Source organism: Scyliorhinus canicula, chromosome 13 (assembly GCF_902713615.1).
Source record: "Scyliorhinus canicula chromosome 13, sScyCan1.1, whole genome shotgun sequence".
Taxonomy (NCBI): Eukaryota; Metazoa; Chordata; class Chondrichthyes; order Carcharhiniformes; family Scyliorhinidae; genus Scyliorhinus; species Scyliorhinus canicula.
Genome location: NC_052158.1, coordinates 24541587 through 24555780, shown reverse-complemented (window position 1 = coordinate 24555780; position 14194 = coordinate 24541587). Strand labels below are relative to the sequence as shown.

The following is a 14194-nucleotide window of genomic DNA, read 5'->3' as shown; positions in this document are numbered from 1 at the left end:
TTCACTCAACTGGCCTTCTGAAACGACTTTGCAAGTAAATCCGCTGGGAAGTCTAACATCAGTGAAACTGGAGGTGAAAATGTCGCATCAATCAAATCGCGGCTTGTTCCAGCTTGAATTGCTCCTTGCCAACTTCTGCAGATCATCCCAAATTGAATTTTCCACAGACGAGTCAACCAACAGCATGGTTTTGTCATACTCCCGAAATGATACATTGCGTGCAACGTCTCAGGTACAGACATTAGCTACCTAGCAGTTAGAGTGGAAAACAGTTGGAAGGTATGTGAGCGAGGAGTTCAGAAAATTGACTGTAGCTCCCATCATGTCGCTTGGAATCAGGAAAAACTAAGAAAACATATCCGTCTGCTGATTGACCGGACCGTGACGCCTCAGCTAAAGAATGACCACTTTGAATTGCTGAGCACCAACTGCAAAATGTAGGAAAAGGGATAATGGTACAGCATCTACTCTGGTTGGCACAATTCAATTTCCCTCGGCCATTTTGGTTCCTTTGCACAACTATTTATCAATAATTCCAGGTCATATAGAGCCTAGCTGCTGAGCTGGGTTACCGACAAAAGGTGCAGAAAGAACACGTTGAAGGAAACTTGCACTCGTCCTCACCCGCCTTTTGTTTTCTTTTTAAAAATAAATTTTGAATGCCCAATTCATTTTTTCCAATTAAGGGCCAATTCAGCGAGGCTATTCAACCTAGCCTGTTCATCTTTGGGTTCTGGGGACGAAACCCACGCAAACACGGGGAGAATGTGCTAACTCCACACGGACAATGTCCCAGAGCAGTGACCGAATCTGGGAAGTCGGTACCGCAGGCAGCAGAGCTAACCACTGCGCCGCCGTGCAGCCTGTCCACACCTATCTACCTGCCACAGATATATCTAACAATAGCAATATTAAAAATAAATAAGAAAGTTCGAGAAAGTTCGTCGGTTGAATAAATGGTTTTCCGACTTATAAATGTGGGTAATTCCGCTGCTCTGCCACCAAGTTGCAGTAGGACAGATTTCCGAGAATACCATGAAACTGAGTCTGCATAAGTCAATTTCAACTGTGAGCAGCATAATTACACTAAATCACAATCTGTTCAATCATATTCCCGTTGATCCTCCATTCGATTGTTCGGATTGCAACCGAATATATATATATATATGTATATATATATACAATTTTTAAAAATGAATTGAGAGGACCCCATTATTACTTTTTAAAATTAATGGGAAATTTAGCGTTGTCAATCGACCTATCCTGCTCATGTTTGCATTAGGGGGCGAAACCCACGCAGGAACGGATAGAATGTGCAAACTTCACACGTACAGTGTTGGGGCCCGGATCAAACCAAAGCGCCGTAAGCAGCAATGCTAAGCACCGTGCCGCGCCAACCCGAATATATATGTATATAATTGTTCGATTAAGAATGCAGATAATGCCAGCTGCGCCAACAGTGATTCACAAAATGAGGTGTCCTCCTAATGGCAAGAGATCCTACAGAATACGCATCAGGTATCAGCTCTGCAGGACTTCAAAGTGAAAGATGAATTGTGATTCTCAGTTAAACAATTTACTGGTTGTGAAGGAGTCGGAGCATAACGGTAGCAGAAGTGGAAAGCACTGTGGCTTCACAGCACCAGGGTTGCAGTTTCCATTCCCAGTTGCATTACTGTCCGCGGAGTTTGCACATTCTTCATGTGTCTGCCGCTCCAGTTTCCTCCCACAGTCCAAATAGAGGCAGGTTAGATGGATTGGCTATGATAAATTGCCCTTAGTGACCAAAACGTTCAGGAAGAGGTTATTGGGTTGCAGGGCTCGAATGGAAGTGAGGGCTTAAGTGGGTCGGTGCAGAGTCGATGGACCGAATGGCCTCCTTCTGCAGTGCATGTTCTATGTTCTGCAATTAGTTATTTCATTCACAATGTCCGTCCGGTTAATCATTTCCAGCAGCAAAAGTGAAGCCTTTTCAACCATCTTGAGGCAGATGTTGCAGATTCGGAATCGCTGCCAACCTCCAAATGAGCTCCCCAACGTTAGTGATACCTGCATTTTGCCAATTTGATTCACGCAGGTGACATCAATTTCGGAAGACAGTGATTGGAATTTTAAATGCTTCTTTCCCCACCAATAGTATCGAGAACATATGCTCCAGATTTAGCCGTGCTCCTGGCCAATGTGCTTCAGTGCAGACTACCCGCCATTCTGATATTACAACGAGCCGAATAACAAGAAACGTAAAGGGAGGTATCAGCAGAATTATTGAAAAAGGAATCAAATTAGGAACATATGATATGCAAAAGACACGAGAGAAGAAAGAGATGAAAGACGTAATATTAGGTTTGATAACCGGACCGTGGTAGAAACGGATAGGCTCTGCAAATCAACTAGGAAATTGACAGTCAAGGCTAAATGCTGAAAGTAACAAAGGAATATCCTAAAGGCTTTGTATTTAAGCACCTCCAGTCATCGGAAGAAAGACGATAATTGCTTACGAAAAAAAGTCAATAAGTACAATCTGGTAGCTATTATAGAGACTGAGCTACACGTTGAGATTGGTTTCAGGAGCAAATGCGGTTGCGCCCTCAGCCCGACTGCGACACGGAAAGCTTGACTGCGCAGACCCATCCAGCGATGCATAAACCACAATCATCCTCAACACCGGTGCACCTCTGTCCTTTGCCCCTTACGATACTCCTTATACACCCAACACTGTGTGGCCAAATTCCCCTCTTACTCGATTTTCACATTTTCTGATGTCGGATCTCAACCCATGAAGAGACAGAGTACAGGAATCAGATAGAGAATCTTGTGAACTGGTGCGATGACTATAATCTCTTTCTCAAGGCCAAAAAAACTAAGGAAATTGGCATCCACTTCTGGAAGCGTAGTGGAGAACATGCCCCTGTCCACATCAATGGGAATGTAGTAGAACTTGTCGAGGGTTTTTAGGTGTACATATCACCAACAACCTGTCGGAGTTTCCCCATGCTGGCCCAATAGTTAAGAAAGCCCACCAACGACTCTACTTTCTCAGAGAACAAAGCAAATTTGGCATGACAGCTATGACTCTAACCAACCTGTGTAGATGTGCCATGGAAAGCATTCTTTCTGATTGTATCATAGCTTGGTGTGGATTCCGCTCTACCCAAGAGCACAATTAATTACAAAAGGTCGTGAATGTAACCCAGACGGTGACTCAGTCGTTAGCATTGCTGGATCATGGCCCCGTGGTCACAAATTCGATCCCGGCTCTGAGTCACTGTCCGTGTGGAGTTTGCACATTCACCCCGTGTTTGCGTGGGTTTCGTCCACGTACTCTCTTGCACCTTCTTCCGTCTGGAAAAGGCTGCAGACGTTTGAGGTCACGTGCCAACCGACTCAAGAACAGCTTCTTCGCTGCTGCCATCAGACTTTTGAATGGACCAACCTCGTATTAAGTTGATCTTTTCTCTACACACTAGCTATGACTGCAATGTTACGTTCTGCATTCCCTATAGACGGTATGCATTGGCTGTATAGCATGCAAGACACAATACCTTTCACTGTGTACTAATATATGTGACAATAACAAATCAAATCAAAGAAAAGTATGACACTTTGGAAGGAAAGGAGGCTGGGATAGTAGTCGGTAGGTGTGTGCTCTGTGTCTCTCTTCGGAGTGATATCACGAGCATAACTTCAGGAAACAAGAATGTAGAAGCTGCTTGGATTGAGATGAGAAGTTATAAAGGGAAAAACTTATATGGTCACATGTTGGAATTGTGTACAGGCCCGTTAATTGTAACTGAACGTGCGGACACAATATACAGTAAGAGCTTTCGAAAGGTCCAGCAGGACTGAATCTGCAGATGGATTCAGCAATTCCGATGGGAAATGTTCGCGTAGAATAAGGTTTCATAGGAAATATTAGGGATAGTTTATTGGTACAACATTGTGTAGATCCAGTCAGACGGCAGGCCATGCTCAACCTGATATTGCACAATCAGGTGTGGTTAAGTGTTAAACTCCTCGTCAAAGAACTCCAGTTGCATCCCTCATAATGTGACCACTTTCCGCATTCAGATCGAACGAAAAAAATGCATCCAGGAGAAGTATTTTAAACTAAATTAAGAACACTTAAGGGTGCATGGAAATGGAGCTAGCCAGAGCGGAGCGACAAATATGGCGAAGGAGTAGATCAGTAGAAGTTCAGCAGCAGATATTTAAAGGGATATTTCTTGATGCAAAGAACAGACACGGCCCATTAGAAGACCAGTCACTCGTGTTACCAATAGAAGGTAAACACATATTAAACGATCAGAAAATTAATTTATTTGCGCAAAGCTGAATGACTGATCAGGAAATTGAAAAGGGAATCAAGAACATCATAGATTGAGAACATGATTGAACGGGAGGAAAAAAGGAGAGTACGGTTGAAATCTAGCTTGTAATAGAAAGGTACAACACAAGAATTTTAGATATTTCCATTAGAATAGTTGACAGTTCATTCTGCAAAAGTACGTCTACAGAATTAAGAATGGAAATCAGGTCGATGGCTGAATGATTAAACGTATATTTTGTACAGGTCCGTTATTGAAGCGAGAATTAACAATCTGAAATAGTTTATGTGGAACGTAGGTAATGATTCAGAAAAATCGCACCCAGCAGAATGGTGGCATTGAGTGATCTGTCAGATGTATAGACTGACAAATTCCCGCGCCCTGCTGGACTTCACCCTCAACTCTTGAAAGAAGGGAAGAATGTGAAGTTTACTCATTGGTTATATATATTCAAAATTCTCTCGATTCGGGGTTGTTCTGTTAGATTGGAGGTTACAAATGTAACTCCTTTATTCAAAAAGAGGGAATCAGAAAGACTGAAACAACAATCCAAAAAGCCTAGCATTTGTCCGAGAGAAACTGTTCACAGCCATTGATAAAGATTTAATGGCAGGGCACATGGGAAAGGTTAATCTTGGCTGAGTTAATACGGATATAGAAAGGTGAAGTGGTGCTGGTCGCATCTATCTGAGTAATTTTAGGGATTCACATGTGCTTTCTATAGAAGTTTACTTACATTTATATGCATTTAATAAAGTGCCACATGAAGGGTTGATGTACAAAACAAAAGTATATGGTGTACAGAGTAATATATTGACACCTATTTATTTCTGGCTGGCTAAAAGAAAAAAGAGAATTGGCATAAATGGATCATTTTCTGGTTGGTAGGATATGACCAGTTGTGACTTGGGTGAAGGGACTGACGGTTCGTTTGCTCAAATGCTGAAGATATAATGGTAGATCGGAAGGTAAATTGTGTAGACGACATAAGGAAGCCAGACATGGATAGGTTCAGTATGGGCGGTGGTTATCTTGCAATTGGTGTATAATGCGGACAAATATAAACTTGACCCTCTTGAAAAGAAGACTGCAAAAAGCTTACTGATTAAACAGTATGACGTTGCAGAGTTCTGAGGTCCAGACATGTCTGGATGTCCTGCCGAATGAATCGCAGACGCTAGTGTCCAGGTTCAGAAAATATCAGGGTAAGCTAATAGATTGTTATCATATTTCTAAATGGGTGTGTAATTGATGACACATTTAGTGAGTTTCTAGGTCAGTTGTGTCGGGCATTGATGAATCACATTAAGAATATTCTGCATTGCACTGGTATCTTTATTTATGGAAATACACGTGGGGATTTGAAGCTGTTAATCCTCTCCACCGCAGCACATTGATATCTATGTGGATGTATAGAATACTTCGCTGTCTAAAGTCGACAACCAGCTGCTTACTTTTGCTGAAATTGAGAGAGAGATCGTTGTCCTTTTACCATGCCACTGAGTTATCTGTCTCTCTCCTGTACCCTGAATCATCGCTGCTGAAATTGAGAGAGAGATGGTTGTCCTTTTACCATGCCAGTGAGTTATCTGTCTCTCTCCTGCACCCTGAATCATCGAGGAACTAAGGGCGCTTTTGTGCTATCTTGCTGAGGCATCGACTTGATTGGCAAGGAAAGGTTGCTGGACACCTGAAATTGATGAAATTGAGAGATAGATCGGTGTCATTTTACCATGCCACTGAGATCTCTGTCTCTCTGCAGTACCCTGAATCATACTGGTTGAGATACGACCCATTACAGTCGTATCAACAGCAAACTTGTAGATGGAGTTGGAGCCGACTTTTGCCACACAGTGCTTTGTATAAGGAGCATATTTGCAGACAAAGTGCGCTGAATTGCAGGTCCCCTGTATTGAAGAATATCGTGGAGGAGGTCTGGTTATTTCTCTCTAATGATTGCGACCCGTGGCTCAAGAAGTCTCTGATCCTGTTGTAGACGGAAGAGCTGACTCCAAGCATTTGCAGCGTAGATATGAGCTTGGCTGGGAATATGGTGTTTGAGGCGGCTCCGCCGTCAAATAAAATGTGCCAGACTGTTGTGTCTTTGTTGTCGAAATGCTCTAGGGCTGACAGTCGGGACAGAGAGACGGCATCTGTTGTGGACTGTTGTGGCAGTCGTGGTCAGACCGCACCTGGAATGCTGTTTTCGTCTTATCTGAGGAAGTATGTTCTTGATCTGGAGTTAGCGAAACAATGGATTGCCGACAGTATCCTAGACTGGCTGGACGGGCGGATGAGCAATGATTCATAAGGTTAGCACTTAATCGGGGTTCAGCAGAATGAGGGGAGATGTATTCGAAATCTATTACATTCGAATAGATTTAGACAGGGTAGACGAAATAAGCGTGTTCTTGATGGCGAATTCTCGAAACAGTCGTCACAGTCTGATGATATGTGGTAGTCTATTTAGGAGAGGAGGATGAATTTCTATAACCAGAATGTGGTCAGACTGTCGAATCTATTAGCACAGGAAGTGGCCGAAGCCAAAATATTGCATGTTTTCAACAAGCAGTTAGATTTGATATTTGGGGCGAAGGGAATCACAGTATTGTTGAAAGAGAGTTAAGGCTATTGAGTTGGATGATTAGCTACGATGATAATGGATGTCTGAGCACACGGGAAAGACTCATGCCTTCCTTCTACTTCTATTTCTATGGTTATATCTTTTACAAATGAAAATGCCTCGGTAACTTCACAAATGTACACGTTCAAACACGTGCTATTGACATTCACAGAAACAAATGTTCACAATAAGTATATAATAATAACATCGTTCCTCTCTGATCAAGCATTTTGATTGGACATTCCAACTATTTATTATAAAAAGCTAGATATTCCACGAAATCCCTTCTCTTGCTTGGGTTAATGAAGGGGAGTGTTTTGTGTGGGGTTCATACTGCTCGAGGTACAAAGCTACCAATGTCGCAAAGACAGGGGATCGTATCCATAACGCCAATCTCCAGAAAATAAGTAATGTCGGAGGACAGGCAGATTATAGCAATGGATGCAATATGAATCGATGTCCGACGTTAAAAACCCCCAATCTCCACTGTCAAAATCATTACCCAGATCAGCACTTGGAACATCACAACGAATTCGATTGTACGAAGATTGCTCAGGTGCGACGAGAGATGACAATTAATCGACTGGCCAACGTATAGATATATATTAGCAGATGTGGAGATGCCGGCTTTGGACTGGGGTGAGCACGGTAAGAAGTCTTACAACACCAGGTTAAAGTCCAACAGATTTGCTTCAAATTACTAGCTTTCGGAGTACTGCTCCATCCTTTGGTGAATGCAGAGGTGGGTTCCGGACACATATACACAGACAAAGTCAAAGATGCAAGACAATTCTTTGAATGCGAGTATTTGCAGTTAATTAAGTCTACAGTTCCAGGCGGAGCAACTGGAGAGAGCGATTCTCCCAGGTGAAAGAGGTATGAATCGTCTCAAGCCAGGGTACTTGGTCGGATTTCGCAAGCCCAGTATAGATGGTGGGGGTGAATGTAATGGGACATGAATCCAAGATCCCGGTGGAGGCCTTCACCTTGAGTGCGGAATGTGTCTCTAGGTTTCTGCTCGGCGATTTTGCGTTTTCGCGCTTCCTGGAGACAGCCTTGGAGAATGCTTAGCCAAAGATCAGAGGCTGAATGCCTTTGATTGGAAAAGTGTTTCCCGACTGGAAGGAACATTCCTGCCTGGCAATTGTTTTGCGATGTCCGTTCATCCATTGTCGCAGCGTCTGCATGTTCTGGTCAATGTACCATGCTCCGGAATATCCCTTCCTGCAGAATATGAGGTAGAAAACGCACCTGATAGGTGATGTTCTCATGTGTAATTGTGGCACCAATGTCGCTGATCTGGCCTATCTTGCAAAGATTGACATGGCAGGGTTGTGTGGTGTCGTGGTCGCTGTTCTGAAGGCTGCGTAGTTTGCTGCAAAGAATGCTTTGTTTGAGGATGTAATATATAAAAATATATTAGAAGGACATGGAATAGATAAGGGCAGATGAGCAACAAGGACACGACAAAGCTGTTTCTGAGGAAAATGAGGAAAACGCCAATAGCGTTAGCACCATTCTCACAGCTGGTCATTGCAAATATTACTTCTCTTGGAGCCAGTAGGTGTTCGCATCTTCACCAATAAATTTCACGCAAACCATGACAAAATCAATATCATAATCTTTACATCCTGGAGAATCCAGAACAAGGGCTGGAAAGGTGGATTGTCCCATAAATTGTAGCACACGCTTAACGAGGGGCCAAACTATATATATTCACAATCGCAGACCTCAATACTAAATTTGTTGTGTGCCGCTTGCGACCGAATCGTACAATCGAGCCGCATAGGCCCACAGGAATGCTCATTGGAAACGGCAAGCATATGCTCACCACCTGGCAAGCACTTGGCTCTACATAATGATTACATTCTGCAAGCGCCACTGCATTGACAACAATGTATGATGGTAACATGCTGAAACAATTGATTATACATGCATCAGCAGCAGAACGCCGACTCCCAATAAGTGACACTTGTCGGGGTTCTCATCTCTCGCAGTGTTTACGCTGGAAGTGTTGATGTTTCCAGCACCAAATCACATAATGACTTTGGTAGTGGCCATTCGGCACTACAGTCCCTTCGGACTTTTGGCATTTCAATTTGATCACCTCTCATTCTTCTATATTCCAGTGAGCACAAGCCAATTAAAACCGGTTTCTACCCATTGCATACTCGAGAAAATCCCAGTATCAACGTCATAAACATCTGCTGCACTGCCAGCATGGCAAGTGTAACCTTTCCATTGAACGGAGATCGAAACTGCACTCAATGCTCCAGCTGTAGTCCCAGGAGTAAGACGTCCCTACTTCTGATCCCCAATCATCTTGCTCTGAAGGCTAACATAGCAGCTGAGTCCAGACCGCCATTCGCTGTATTACTGCTTGCCTCTCAGAAAAAATAACCATTAATTCTTACTTCCCGTTTCCAATCTGCAAACCAATGCTCTATCCGAATAAATACATGAGCCAATGGCCCATGTATTTTCATGTTGTACACTTACATCTTATAAGGGATCTGAGCAAATGCCTTTGACAGTACAAATACACTACGTTCACTGTATCCACTTTTGCATATCTCTAGTTATTTCCTTAAAATTAAAATCCTGCAGAGTTTAGCTGTATATTCCCTCCCTGCAGTAGACGTTCCAAAATGCATTGCCTCACATTTGTCCAGTTTAAACTCCATCTGCCGTCTCCCGCCCAAATATCCAAACGACCTGAACCCTGCTGTATCCTCTGACAGTCCTCATCGTTATCCGCAATACCACCAATCTTTGTGTCATCTGCAAACTTACTAATCAGACCAGATACATTTTTCACCAAATCATTTATATATGCTACGTACAGCAAAAATTCCAGAACTTATCCCTCTGGAACAACAGTCGTCACAGCTCTCCAACCAGAGAAACACCCTACCATTGCTACTCTTCCTTCTATAACCGAGGGAGTTCTTTATCAATCTTGCCAGATGATCTCTGATCCCGTGTGACTTCACCTTTTCATCGAATTTGCAGTGCAGAAGGAGGCCATTCAGCCCATCGAGTCTGCTCTGGCTCCACCCTATCCCCATAACCCAGTAACCCGACCAAACACTAAGGGCAATTTTGGACACTAAAGGCAATTTAGCATGACCAATCCGCCTAACCTGCACATCTTTGGACTGTGGGAGGAAATCCACGCACACACAGGGACGACGTGCAGACTCCCCACAGGCAGTGAACTATGCTGGGAATCGAACCATTGATCCTGGAGTTGTGAAGCAATTGTACCAGTCTGCCACGAGGAACCTTATCAAAGGACTTACTGAAATCCATATAGACAACATCGACTGCCCTACCTGCATCAATCATCTTTGTGACCTCTTCTAAAAACTCTATCAAGTTAGTGGTGCACGATCTCCCCTTCAGAAAACCACGCTGCCTCTCACTATTACGTCCATTTGCTTCCAAATTGGAGTAGAACCTGTCTCGAAGAATTCCTCTCCATTAATTTCTCTACCACTAACGTAGGCTCATTGGCCAATTGTTCCTGGATTATCCATGCTCCCCTTCTTAAACAAAGGAACAACTTTGGCTATTCTCCAGTCCTCCGAGACATCAGCTGAAGAAAGTGAGGATCCAAAGATTTCTGTCAAGGCATCAACAATTTCCTCTCTCACCTCCTTCAATCTTCTGGGGAATATCCACACAGGCCCTGGGGACTGATCTGCCTTAATATTTTTCAAAACGCCCAACACCTCACTTCTTTCGATCTCAATGTGACCCAGGCTATCTGCACACCATTCTCCAGACACAAAATCCACCAATTCCTTCACTTTGGCGAATTGTAGTGGGCGTAATAGTGAGAGGTAGCACGGTGTTGTGAAGGGGAGATCGTGCCTCACTAACAGAGAAGATTGATGCAGGTAGGGCAGTATTCATTTAGTACCTGGCCCATTTCATCTGCCTGCACATATATACCCTCCCCTGTCTTTCAGTGGGTCAATCCTTTCCCTGGCTACCCTCTTGTTTTTATGTACGTGTAAAAAGCAAGTAAACATTCCTGACGGGAACTTAGCACATCGGAGGTGGAAAATCACGGCTGGCACTGGATAATATTGGGTCGGGACTGTAAATAACTTAAAAACGGTGTTGACTGTTTTTGATCGGACCGCTGCCGATGTGACGGAGAATTGCGATTTGGCGTCAAATCGGTTGCCACCGCTATTTTGTTGTCAGAGCCTATTCTACGCTCTGTCCTGTTTCACGATTTCGTCGCCAGCCGTCAAGGAATCCCACCACCAATTTCCAAAGAGCCTGAAGAGGAATTCACATTGAAGAGGGCCAGCATGTCATCATTATAATTCAATAATCGGAAGAGCCTTTAGACGCTGCAGTCTGTTCACCAAAGTCTGAATTGCAAAGAACGACGTGGGTGACTGGATGCGTGGGTTAATTACCAAGCTAACAGAGAAGTTGAACTTCAGCTCCGACTTGAGGAGAATAAAGCTATTCTAAGTACAGATCCTTGCACAGGGTGCTCTTCGAGAAATTCCATGCAGGAGGATACGGGATATTTATAAAACTTCACCGTTTTCTGAAACCTCGCAGCATACAAGGAACAGATACTTACGTTAAAAAAGAGTATAAGTGTCACGAGACATTTGCTTGCTTTTCAGAAGGCTTTTGGTAGCACCGGAAATAATTCACGTTGGTATATTTGAAACCCGTATTAATTGGAGGAGTGGTATATTATTAACTTCGAAGGCATACACGGCGATTCCACCTGCTGGTTAGAGTATTGCGGGTAGATTAAGAGATCGTCAGAGTACCTCAGTCAATGTTCATTTCCAAGCTGCTGGAAGACCAAAATAATGATTGCTGGGGGGAAATAAGCCGAACAAAACACTATAAAGCCCGGCAATCACTCTCACAAACTTTGCGTGGAACAGTTGATCTGTTGTTATGTAAATAGACAACAGCCCCTCAATAAAGGGTAACGTCTGCAGGTAGAATTATTTTAGGGTCAGCATACGAATAACTGCACAGGTGCACTGCTGTTCCAGCGGCGCCAAGCGACCTGGACATATTTGCACTACCAACACGACCAGAAAGAGGCGGACTAACGTGGTCATACTCACTTTAAACACAATATATTCCGTGGAGAATGTGATGAAAAAAATAGCTCTCATGCTGTCCTCCTATGTAGCATCCCTAGTGTTGTGTTCACATCTGACCAGCGTTGATTTTAATCTGGAACACATTAATATTGCAATGGAGTACGTCTGTGTTTGTAACGTTTCTTTTCTTCCAACCTCAACAGTATCACATTCTGAAACAACACCCCATCACTTGGCTGTACATTGCAATATCACACAGCTTCACCAGAATGAAGAAAACATTGAAAATGCGAATTACCAAACAGGATCAGCCTGACTAAACATACTGAATTTTCAGATCAGTGATTCATCATCATTCCTTAAAGTTTACTTTCACTTTCTCTGCACATATATTGCCTGACCTGGCCAGTCTCTCCGGTAAACTCTATATTAATTTAGTGTATTCTGACTTCTAATGCCTGCTGCGGTTTCCGACCACCACAACGATACAGTACCTTCAAAGCATACATTTTGACGGCTGAATGCATGCATTTGATTTTCATGCCATTGAGCTGAGAAGATTGAGAAAATTGATTGAAACCAGTTGCTTAAATCTTAATGGGGTGAGTCCAGAATATCGATTCCTTCTGCTGGGCGAACTCAGATACGTTCGAAATGATGACAGGGATCCCAGAACAATGGCGTTTAAATTATGGCAGGATCCCGAAACGATTCTCCAGAATACGTAGCTTTGTCTCATTTTTCTCCTCCACATAATCCTGTCGCAAAAATAATTGACAATTTATTTCGGATTCATTCTCAACGTTTCGATCACAAGTTGAACAGATCATGTTTAAGTGTATGTTGACTTGATATGTGAAAAATTTCTTAAAAAGTACGTTGCGGCTGAATGACTCATTATTTGCTTTAGTCTTTGGAACTTTGGAAAGTGGGGAGCGGTGGAAGTTCAATTAAAGGAAAGCACGTGAAACACAGAAATGGACGCAAATGTACCAAAGCCAGTTCTGCCACAGCCAAGGTTCAGCTCCACTCCCGCCTTGATTTTGTTTTCAGGCAGACCTACTCAATTTACATTTTATTCCAACATTTAGCTCCCTGATGCACTTTTTTCTTCTTAATCAGTAGTCACCCCACTTGTACTGGACCCATCTCTGTGAGACTGGTTTAATGACCAGTGGAGGTGCATAAGAACCTTAATTGGATCGCCCGCCCAGGATATCAAGAGAATTCAGACATCTGTTCAACTTTTCAAAGCACAATTGGTCTCAGTTTTAAACGAATGCGAGCGTTTTAAATGGCTGCAAATGATAAGTTATATTACATGCTCCTGAATGTGAATTGGAGTATTTGACACTTTAGGGGGATATGCTTCACTCACCTTGTTTGCCAATCATATGAAATGAAATGTAAATTGCTTATTGTCACAAGTAGACTTCAAATGAAGTTACTCGTCCCCTGCTTTGCACTTTGATGTAATTTACTCTTCAGCGGGACAACGTTCGACTGACTGTTTCGTGCGCTGCACCAATCATTGCCATCAAAGTCTCTATTTCACAGTATGATTAATATTCCCGGGTGCAGAAGAAATAAATCATGCTTCTTACCCGAAGAAGGTGGAGGGCTGGTTTCACCTGGAATGAAAGATAATGAAGCATCATGAATTATTTTTTTTTCTGAATTTGGTGTGGTGTGGGCATTTCACAATCGGCAAAATGCAGAGCCTGAGTTTGAACCTCGTCGAGTTTAAATGAAACTTTTATTGCTCAAACTAAGCCAGTGGTATGTTAACCAAAAATGTAAGGATAATGATGTGATTGTTTGCATGGAAATTTACCGCCCTTTCATTTTCCGGTCAAGAGTGACTGAAAGTTCAAATATATTTATATTCACTCAACTGGCCTTCTGAAACGATGTTGCAAGTAAATCCGTTGGGAAGTCTAACATCAATGAAACTGGAGGAGGAAAATATCGCATAAATCAAATCGCGGCTTGTCGAGCTTGAATTGCTCCTGGCCAACTTCTCCAGGTCATCCCCAAATCGAAATTTCCTCCGACGAGTCAAAAAACAGCAGGTTTGTCATACTCCCGAAATGATACATTGCGTGCAATGTCTCAGGTACAGACATTAGCTACCGAGCAGTTACAGTGGA

At 43.0% G+C, this 14194-nt stretch overlaps 1 protein-coding gene across 1 annotated transcript in view; it reads right to left on the bottom strand.

Moving 5' to 3' along the window:
- LOC119975528 overlaps window positions 1–13671 on the bottom strand; it is a 177155-nt gene extending 163484 nt beyond the window's left edge. The window contains exon 1 of the mRNA XM_038815318.1: window positions 13649–13671. The gene's annotated coding sequence lies outside the window, so the exon portion shown is untranslated. The remainder of the gene's footprint in view (window positions 1–13648) is intronic.
- Between the last annotated feature and the right edge of the window lie 523 nt (window positions 13672–14194).